Genomic DNA, 10,000 nt, shown 5'->3' on the forward strand with positions numbered 1-10,000 from the left:
ATGCCAGGTCAGCAATCCTTCCTTTTCAAGGCCGTGTCAACGGGTTCTTGCCACAAAATGTGGAGTCATGGATTTCATCCGTTGATGCCCATTTAAATGCCAAACAAATCGTAGATCCTTTTGTACAATTACAAGAAGCTAAAAGTTTTATAGATTTTTCTAAGGGGGATGCGAGTGCGTATTTAAGAGGTGTTTCATTTCAGGAAGCAGTTACTTGGGATGATTTCAAAGTTAGGTTACGCGCAATTTATGGGGGTGAGGAAGCTTTGGATGTAGTGTTAACGTTACGAAATACACTTAATCAAGCCACTATGAATCGGCTTAATGTTGTTGAGAGAGCAGCTCTCATAGCTGATAGGCTTAACGAATATCAGGACATTTTAGGTAATTCCACTTGGGTTACTAACGATAATATCTCCGTGAAAGATTTTTTACGATTAATGTATTTAACTTGCATGACACTTATGTTGCCTGAAGCTTTAGTGCGGTGCTTTGATAAGAAGTTAATGCCTGCAAGTACGGAATTGGATGTCTATAAACAGATAAAGAAACACATGTCCAAGTGTCCAGATCTCGATCCCGTGTTAACTCAAGTTTTTGCTAAGAATGAAACAAAACCACAAACAGTGAACGTAATTAACAATCCAGTAGCGGGAGTGACGTGTTACAACTGCAAACGTCAAGGTCACATAAGCGCAGACTGTAGAACGAAATTTTGTTCAGTTCACAACACAGGATCACATTCTTATAGTCAATGTTACGCGCGTAAGACACAACAATATCCTAGAAATACACAGTCAATTCCACAGTCAGTTCCATATGGAAATAAAAAGAAAAATCCTCATTTTAACAATAAGAAGAAACAACAAAATGTCAATGCAGTTCAGAGTCCGAAACAAACAAACACTTCTTCAAATATCGCTGAGCCTGGGCCGTCAAACCAGACCTCGCAAAGTCAGCCTAATTTTCAGAATGTGCAGAGCAAAGCAAATACCACATAGTTAACTCTAGAGGGGAAGAGAGTGATGTTGGGTCAAGGTCATTTATGTCAACATCAATAGTATTGAATAATCGATTTAATGTTTTATCAGATAATTGTGAGACAATAGATTTTCCTATGAAACACACGGCCGACTTAAGTAAAACAGTGCATGCTCCCGTAGATTTGCAACGAATTCATACAATAATAAGCCAAAATGAGTTACGGCCAACCTTATATGCTGTAAATTTAGAACACAAATCCTTTACGTTATTTTTTGACTCTGGTAGTCCACGTAATATTATGGATTTGAAGACGCATCATTTGTTGTTTTCGAACTTTCCGATTGAAAAATCAGGAATTAGACTTTCAGGTATAGGAAATAATGAATTAAACGTCATAGGCATAACTCATATTCAGTTCAGAGTCGGTAATCGCACGTTTGCCGATACATTTGTTGTTGTGAAAAACATTAACCCTGGATAGGTACGATGGGTCGTTCGCGACCCCGAGCGTCAAAAAAAAACAGGTTTTTCTCATGTGACTCACCCCCTTGACTGAATTTGTGGGTGATCGACCTGCAGGAGGTGTCTCCCCTACACGCTCTAGTAGTGTCCAGATGTGCATTGCTGTAGCTGTACTCCTTCCCCGATTTCTGAGACGCGTCGGGGTCGAGCGCGACCGAGTTTACCCTTCTAAGGTAGTTTGCCTAATTATCAAAGTTATTACGTATTATGAAATTGTCGTAGAATGGTGCAACTTGTATAGGTTATCAGTTGTGGAAAGTCTTGGTGGATTGTTTGGCTACCATGTGCATGATTTTTTTTTTAGTTAAAATATCGTTCATCACCACGAGGACCATTTTACCGCGAGTGCCCCTTTTTCATTTTTTTTTCATTTTTTTGCCAAGTCATTTTTCCGTAAGATATTGCCAAATAGTGTCGTAAAACTTTTGCTTGTTTAGTGTTGGAAAGTGTGTCTAGATGATCTGGCTACCCATGCGTGACTTTGTTTTTGTCAGATACGACGTAGTTATTGGTATATTGGGTATTTAACTGCGGTTGCCAATTTCTGTTTTTTTTCAATATTTGTAAAAATTTACTACGTAGTAAGGAATTGCCGTATATTATTGATTTTTTTTCATGTTTATGTGTTAGAAAGTGTGCCTTGATGGTTGGGCTAACACGTGCATGTCTTTTTTTTTATCTGAGATGCAGTATATTAGAATGTTGGGCATTTTTCCGCGAGTGCCCCTTTTTATTTGTTTTGCATTTTTTTGCTTAGTCATGTTACCGTAAGGAATTGGCAAGTAGTGTCGCAAAACTTATATTCTTATAGTGTTGGAAAGTGTTTCTAGATGATCTGGCTACCCATGCCTATTTTTTTTTTAGCCAGATATGGCGTATATATAAGTATGTGTTCGATTTTCCTGTGATTGCCATTTTTTCGTTTTTTCCCATTTCTTTCAAAATTACTACGTACTAAGGAACTATCACAGAGTAATGATTCATTAATATGTTTATTTGTCGGAAAATGTGCCTTGATGGTTTGCCTAGCACGTGGCTGAAATTTTTTTTTCTGAAATGCCGTATATTAGAATGGCCATTTTTCCACGAGTGCCCCTTTTTATTTGATTTGCATTTTTTTGCTTAGTCATGTTACCGTAAGGAATTGGCAAGTAGTGTCGCAAAACTTATAATTTTATAGTGTTGGAAAGTGTTTCTAGATGATCTGGCTACCCATGCCTATCTTTTTTTTTTTAGCCAGATATGGCGTATATATAGGTATGTGTTCGATTTTCCTGTGATTGCCATTTTTTCGTTTTTTCCCATTTCTTTCAAAATTACTACGTACTAAGGAACTATCACAGAGTAATGATTCATTTAGATGTTTATTTGTCGGAAAATGTGCCTTGATGGTTTGCCTAGCACGTGGCTGAATTTTTTTTTTTCTGAAATGCCGTATATTAGAATGTTAGCCATTTTTCTGCGAGTGCCCCTTTTTATTTGTTTTGCATTTTTTTGCTTAGTCATGTTACCGTAAGGAATTGGCAAGTAGTGTCGCAAAACCTATATTTTTATAGTGTTGGAAAGTGTTTCTAGATGATCAGGCTACCCATGCCTATCTTTTTTTTTAGCCAGATATGGCGTATATATAGGTATGTGTTCGATTTTCCGGTGATTACCATTTTTTCGTTTTTTCCCAATTCTTTCAAAATTACTACGTACTAAGGAACTATCACAGAGTAATGATTCCTCTAGATGTTTATTTGTCGGAAAATTTTGTTTACTTCCTTTTTGATTGAATATCATCAAATTTTTTTAGCTAAAATATTATATTGTTTTACCTTTTTTTTTCGATTTTATTTCCCTTCAAAAATTTTTTTTTGGGTCAGAATTTTAATTTTATAGTCGTAAAATAATCGGCAATTATCCAGCAACCCACCATACAATTTTTATGCATATCCAATAATAATTAGATTAGTAAATAACACCTTGAAATTGACATACCCTTCCTATATTTCAAGTGGCAGATTAGGGAGTCTGAGTCAGTGTGGTTGGCGGCCATTTTGTGGACATATCCGAAGCGTAAGCTGCCCTATCTATATATATTCTTGTTCCCTATAGAATTTGTGATATTTTGGTATATTTTTACCTGCATAAATATCATATTATATATTAAATATATGTATTTTTTTACGAAATTTCTAAGTACTCAAAAAATTACCTTTAGATATGGCCCCTGATATAAATGTAATTTACAAAATAATGAAGATTTTTTTACATATTTATATTTTAGGATAACATATGTTTATTCCCTAAAAAAATTAGCCACTTCCTATTTCATTTGGGTACCCAAAAAAATTTATGAAATTTGGACAAATTTTTTTGGCCAAAAAAAGTTACCCTTTTTTTCTCATTTCAGATCTTCACCTCCATGGGTCTGACTTCATCCAAAATACATCAAGATGTGTCCTAAACATTCAAGAATCAATTCCTAAAAGGATTTTTGTATATATGTATAAACTTTTTTTTATGAATTTTTATGTCAGGTCTTTTTTTTTTCCTACTTAATTTTTTAAAATATTTATAATAAATAGTTTTTCTGCAGATGAGTAGTATTTATCTTTACAGTTGTTTTAAGCATTCATTGAAGTTTTTTTTGGCAAAAGAAAAAAGGAGGTTACTGCAAAAACTGATTTTTCAAGAATTTTTTTTGGCGTCGGGGTCTTTCGCGTCCGAGTATACCCTTAAAGGGGTGTCCGAGGAGCGTACCTATCCAGGGTTAATATGTATCCAGCTGTAATTATAGGATACCCATCTATGGGAAATCAAAACATTATCTTAGCTCCTGCAAAGCACGGCGTGTATATCAAAGGGAAATTCTATAAGTCTTCTAATACTTTAAAGTCAGTTTTGGATAAAAAGGAGACGACAAATGTAACCGTAACGTACGTTGAAGAACCAATAACTTGTCTCACTAATAAAGAAATAATATACGCGACCCAGCAGAATTCTCGTTCACCCGTAATATCATCTTGCACGCAATATATCGAACCAAACATACCTTCGAATTTAATAGTGCAAATAAAGAAAACACTACCGGGATCTGAAATATTAATCCTTTCCGATACTTTGAAAACTAACGGATTGTCTGTCACACAAGCTATTTATACAGTAGGCTCACATCAGCAATGTAATATCGAAGTCTGTAATCATTTAAATAACACTTTAGTAATTCACAAAAATCAACATATCTTGGATGTAGAAGTTTATAAACATCGTATTCTTACCGTTGCTGAAATCAATCACTCTCAATCAGTTGCGGATGAATCCCTTTTACGATCTATTAAAAATAAAATCAGTAAGGACATTCAAGACGAAGAAATTCAGCAGAAAATTTTTGAACTTTTAAATAAATATACAGATGTCTTTTCCACTACGGATGGATCCTTAGGAAAAACAGATGTGATCGAGCATCAAATAAGGTTAAAAGACAAGAAAAAAATTATATATGTACCCTCGTACAGACTCCCTATGAAATTCCAGAATGAAATAAATGATGAAGTAGGTAAAATGTTAGAGGAAGGAGTCATTAGAAAATCAAATAGCCCTTATAATTTTCCTTTAATAGTTGTACCGAAAAAAGATCGAACATTGCGTATCTGCGTCGACTTTCGTCGTCTAAACGAGGAAACGATCCCTGATCGATTCCCAGTGCCATGTACTGACGATATTTTGTCTTTATTAGGTCAGAATAAATATTTTACCAGTTTGGACTTACTTAAAGGCTTTCACCAGATATCATTAGAAGAAGATAGTATCCCATACACAGCCTTCAGCACAGCCAGGGGTCATTATGAATTTTTACGGATGCCTTTTGGTTTACGTTGTGCTCCTATAACATTTACAAGAATGATTAACATAATGTTTGGAGACTTGTTAGGGGATATATTGCATGCCTATATGGATGATTTTGTAATCTTTTCCAACACCTTAGAAGAACATCTACGTAAGTTAGAACTAGTACTACAGAGATTAAGACAACATAACTTAAGGGTAAAGATTAGTAAGTGTGAATTTTTCAAAACAGAATTAATATATTTGGGTTTCATGGTGTCAAGCCAAGGTCTTAAAGTAGTCCATGATAAGGTGTCGGCTATACGTAATTTTCCCATACCTACTAATGTCAAGGGAATACAGCAATTTTTGGGTTGTAGTGGATATTACAGGCGTTTTATACGCAACTATTCAATAATAGCCGCTCCTTTAACTGATCTTACGAAGAAGGGCGTAGATTTCATATGGTCTGAGCAACATCAACAGGCGTTTAATACTTTGAAAGATGAACTGTGTAGTTCTCCTATCTTAAAATTTCCTGACTTCGGTAAGGAATTCTTCATTGCAACAGACGCCTCAGACTTAGGAGTAGGAGGGGTATTGCTTCAGCAATATGATAAATAGTTTTTCCCGATAGCTTTCTATTCTCGAAAATTGAGAACTTCCGAAAGTAAGTATGCAGTAATAGACAAGGAAGGACTAGCTATTGTTAATTCGCTAGTGCATTTTAAGTTCATAATATACGGTTATCCCGTTAAGGTTCTTACTGACCATAAACCACTAACAGAGTTCTTTAAAGGCTTCAATCACAGCCCTAAACGAACTCGGTGGCATTTAATCATTCAAGATTTTGGCGCAAGAATCGGGTATTTACCTGGGAAAGCAAATATCATTGCGGATGCATTATCACGCAACCCCGTGTCATCTTGTACGGAGTCTTTAGCTGAATTAATAGATATATCAACATCCATGCCTATTGTAAAAACAATATCTGAACAAGAAGATTTAGGCTGGAGTGCTGAATTGTTACAGACTGAGCAAAGAAAAGATCAGAAAATAGAAACAATTATAAATGCTTTGAAAGGCAATCATAAAGAAAAAGAATATATAAAGTATAAGCAGCAGAATTATATAATCAGATAATATTCTATGTAGGACTGTGACAAGGAAAACCCGCAATACACCACATGTAACTAACGACCAGGTAGTAGTACCAATCTCACTTATTTCCACTGTCCTGAATTGGTTGCATTCAAATCCATTACATGGACACCCTGGGTTCTCATTAATGTCACAGAAAGCCAAATCATTGTTTTATTGGCATACAATGCTTACAGATATAAAAAGACACATAGCTAATTGTCGCACATGTCAGGAAAACAAAGGGCATACGAAAACACCTGTCAGCTTAGGAGCTTATCCTGTTCCCAATCAACCCTTTGAAAGAATACATTTAGATTTGTTAACAGGATTTTACGAGTCAGACAGAGGAAATAAGCACCTCTTAGTAATTATAGATGCTTTAACTCGATATACAGAACTAATAGCGCTTAAAACTAAAACTGCGATTGAATGCGCTAGGAAGTTTTACGAGTGTTACATTTGTAAACATGGAATTCCACACATGATAATCTCAGACTCGGGTGGTGAATTTAATAATCACTTTCTTACCTCATTGTGTGAATTCCTCAACATAAAGAAGATTAATACCATGATATATCACCCAGAGTCGAATGGGCTAGTGGAAAGAGCAAATAGGAAGATATTAAATATATTGAGGGTAACACTAGGGGGATCAGACCCCAACTGGGATATTGCAATACCGGCGGCACTGAGTACTCTGAATCATTCATATCATATATCAATTAAAATGTCACCGCATGAAGCATTGTATGGTACCCCAGTTAGAACACCTTTCCATGTATTAACGCCTACAACTAATCTATCAAATCCTTTAAAAGAATGTATAAATGCAAGTATAAGTCGATATGATATCCTTCGAAAGAATTTAGAAGAATCACAAATCATAATGAAAAGTAATCATGATAAAATAGCGAAACCAACTAAAACATATACCGTGGGTGATAACATCTATATTCAAATCAATGTCAGAAAAGGGCTCAACTATAAACTAACACCTAAGTTTGAAGGCCCATTTAACATTTTGGAAACATTAACGGCCAATAGGTTTAGAATTCAAAACGTAGCCCAACCCAAGGATGAGAGAATAGTACCATTGTCTCACATAAGAAATTAAAAAGAAAAGAGAGGAAAAGAAGTGAGGAAAAATTTTATTGTGTGACTAAAAATTTTCTTTTTAATACAGGAGTAATTACATATATTTTTTCTCGTTACAGGTTTCCAAGATGAATTTTTTGTTGTTGGGAGTGATATTGTTCGCTCAGACATTTTTCTCGTATGGGATGAGTTCTAAGACTAAGAATATATATTTTAAATATGGCAATATAGTTGAAAGACAAGAAGACATTTTTATTACATCAACCAACGTAATTGTCGAAGTGCATATGCAAGCAATTTTTCTTCAAGAGAATGATGTCACTAGCTTAAGAACCGCCATTTCAAGGTTTTCTGCATCATTGGATGAGTTGCATAGGAGACATTTTCATTTGACTACTAAGGGTTTGCTTGGATCAACATTAAAAGTTGCAGAGATGCTATCTGATGACTTGAAAAATAAGACTGGAGAGACAGGATCTTTGGCTTATGACCTTTTGATGTGGACTGTAGGACACGAACATAAAGAAAGACGGAATCCGTTCATTTATGCTGCATTAAGCATCTTTGGGTCTGTTGCAAGTTTAGGTTTAGGACTTTCCAATCGTCTTAAAATTAGTATATCAAAATAAGAAAATTGAGTTCTTGACTCATAAAGATGAATTGATTATGTCAGAACTAAGGGATCAGTTAGCTTCAATCAATAAAATTATGGATTTGTTAAATGAACATTCAGATAATATCGTTCAAATATGGAAGTACAGGATTTGTTGGCAACATTAACGTATTATGATTCAAAGATAGATCACATACATAACAGAATTGCACATTTCATTGAGAAATCCAAGGATTATGTAGAAGCTATCACGTTAGCAACTAAAGGTGTATTGTCGCCCCATTTGTTGCCTATACGTTACTTAAAATTAGTTCTGGAGAACGGAAGGGATAAACTAGGCTATTTTCCTTTGTTAGACGAACATAGGTTAGAATTTTATTACAGCCTAATTACAGTAAACGTAGATAATAACAAGATTAGGATTACAATTCCCTTTGATTCTTCTGATGCCTGGCAATCTTACAGGATATCACCATTTCCGACTTTCATGACGAATCACTCAAATCCAGTAATATCCAGTTTGACAGGACACGTATTGATTTCCCCAGACAAGGAAACATATACGGTCATTAAAGACTTAAATCAATTAACTCACTGTTCAGACGCAATGGATAGAAAAATATGTACAGCTAACTCATTTGAATTCCGTAAAAACTTAATGGATTCATGCGAGTTAGGTATAGTGCTAGACGGTGCTCTCTCCCATACAAGTGAAAATTGTCTGGATAAGCTTTATCCCTTTGACAATAAAGAATTCAATTGCAGACTAAATAATGGCTCGTGGATACGATACGACAAGGACGGCTTCAATGTATCATGCCCTGACGGATCCACATCCTTCAACCACATCTTCGTCGCAGCAGATGGCTGTATCGGGACTTCCCCGAATTCCATGGTGACTGGTCTACGGACAATCATCAGAGAACGAGCTTACTTCGCCGAACTTCACGTGGACCTCTACAATGCCCGCACTTCCTCTCCCCTACAACGGAAGTGTGGCAAAGCGGTTGATGAAACTTACCGAAAAGGGACCACCTGTCACCGACTTATAAAGAGATTCTTCACCCCATACTACTGGCTAGTTTGTGTGTAACGGTGATAATTTTTATCGCCGTGAACATCCTTGTTTGGCGTAGGTTTACGGCACAGCAAGCAGCTACAAAGGAACGAGTTGAATAGCCCTGACAATACCCCTACCTGATCCAGTTCAAAGCTGTATGAGTGGCCACCTCATTCGCTAAGGGAGTAATTTGTCGGGAAGATGTTTGTATGAAAAGCTGATTAGTACGCTAGTAATATGTAATTAAAGAAATTCTCTACATTTGCATTTTTAAAAATACATTTAAAATAACATTTAAAAAAAAAATAGAATAAAAAGGATATAAATCATTTTTTTCTCTCGGCATCTAATAAAAGTATATAAGCCGGAATGTTAAAAAAAAGAAAAGAGAAAAAAAAATAAAAAAATATAATAAAATATATAACAGAATCTATGGGCATCTAATAAAATATATCAGCCCTATATATAAATATATATATATATATATATATGTACGAAACCGTGGTACGTGTACGTACCAGGAATTCGTATTTGTGCACTAAAAATTGAGTATCTTGTTTCTGACAAAGGTAACAATTATTCTTTATCAAGTTACCGAATCATTTGTAAGTCAGAATTTATTTTGTTTTTTGGTACCATGTAATCATTTGCTAGCAATGTACCATATATGTGATCTTGGTTTTATCATGCATTTTTCTTTTTGCTTTGGTAATATCTTTTTTGTATGCATTATTGTTATCATTTTTTGATGTGCCTATTTGGACATTCGT

At 35.2% G+C, this 10,000-nt stretch overlaps 1 protein-coding gene across 3 annotated transcripts in view; it reads right to left on the reverse strand.

Annotated features, from left to right (window-relative positions):
• LOC137650564 (proteoglycan 4-like) overlaps positions 1–10,000 on the reverse strand; it is a 27,605-nt gene that overhangs the window by 7,013 nt on the left and 10,592 nt on the right. The window lies entirely within an intron of this gene.

This window comes from Palaemon carinicauda, chromosome 12 (assembly GCF_036898095.1).
Source record: "Palaemon carinicauda isolate YSFRI2023 chromosome 12, ASM3689809v2, whole genome shotgun sequence".
NCBI classification, from domain to species: Eukaryota; Metazoa; Arthropoda; class Malacostraca; order Decapoda; family Palaemonidae; genus Palaemon; species Palaemon carinicauda.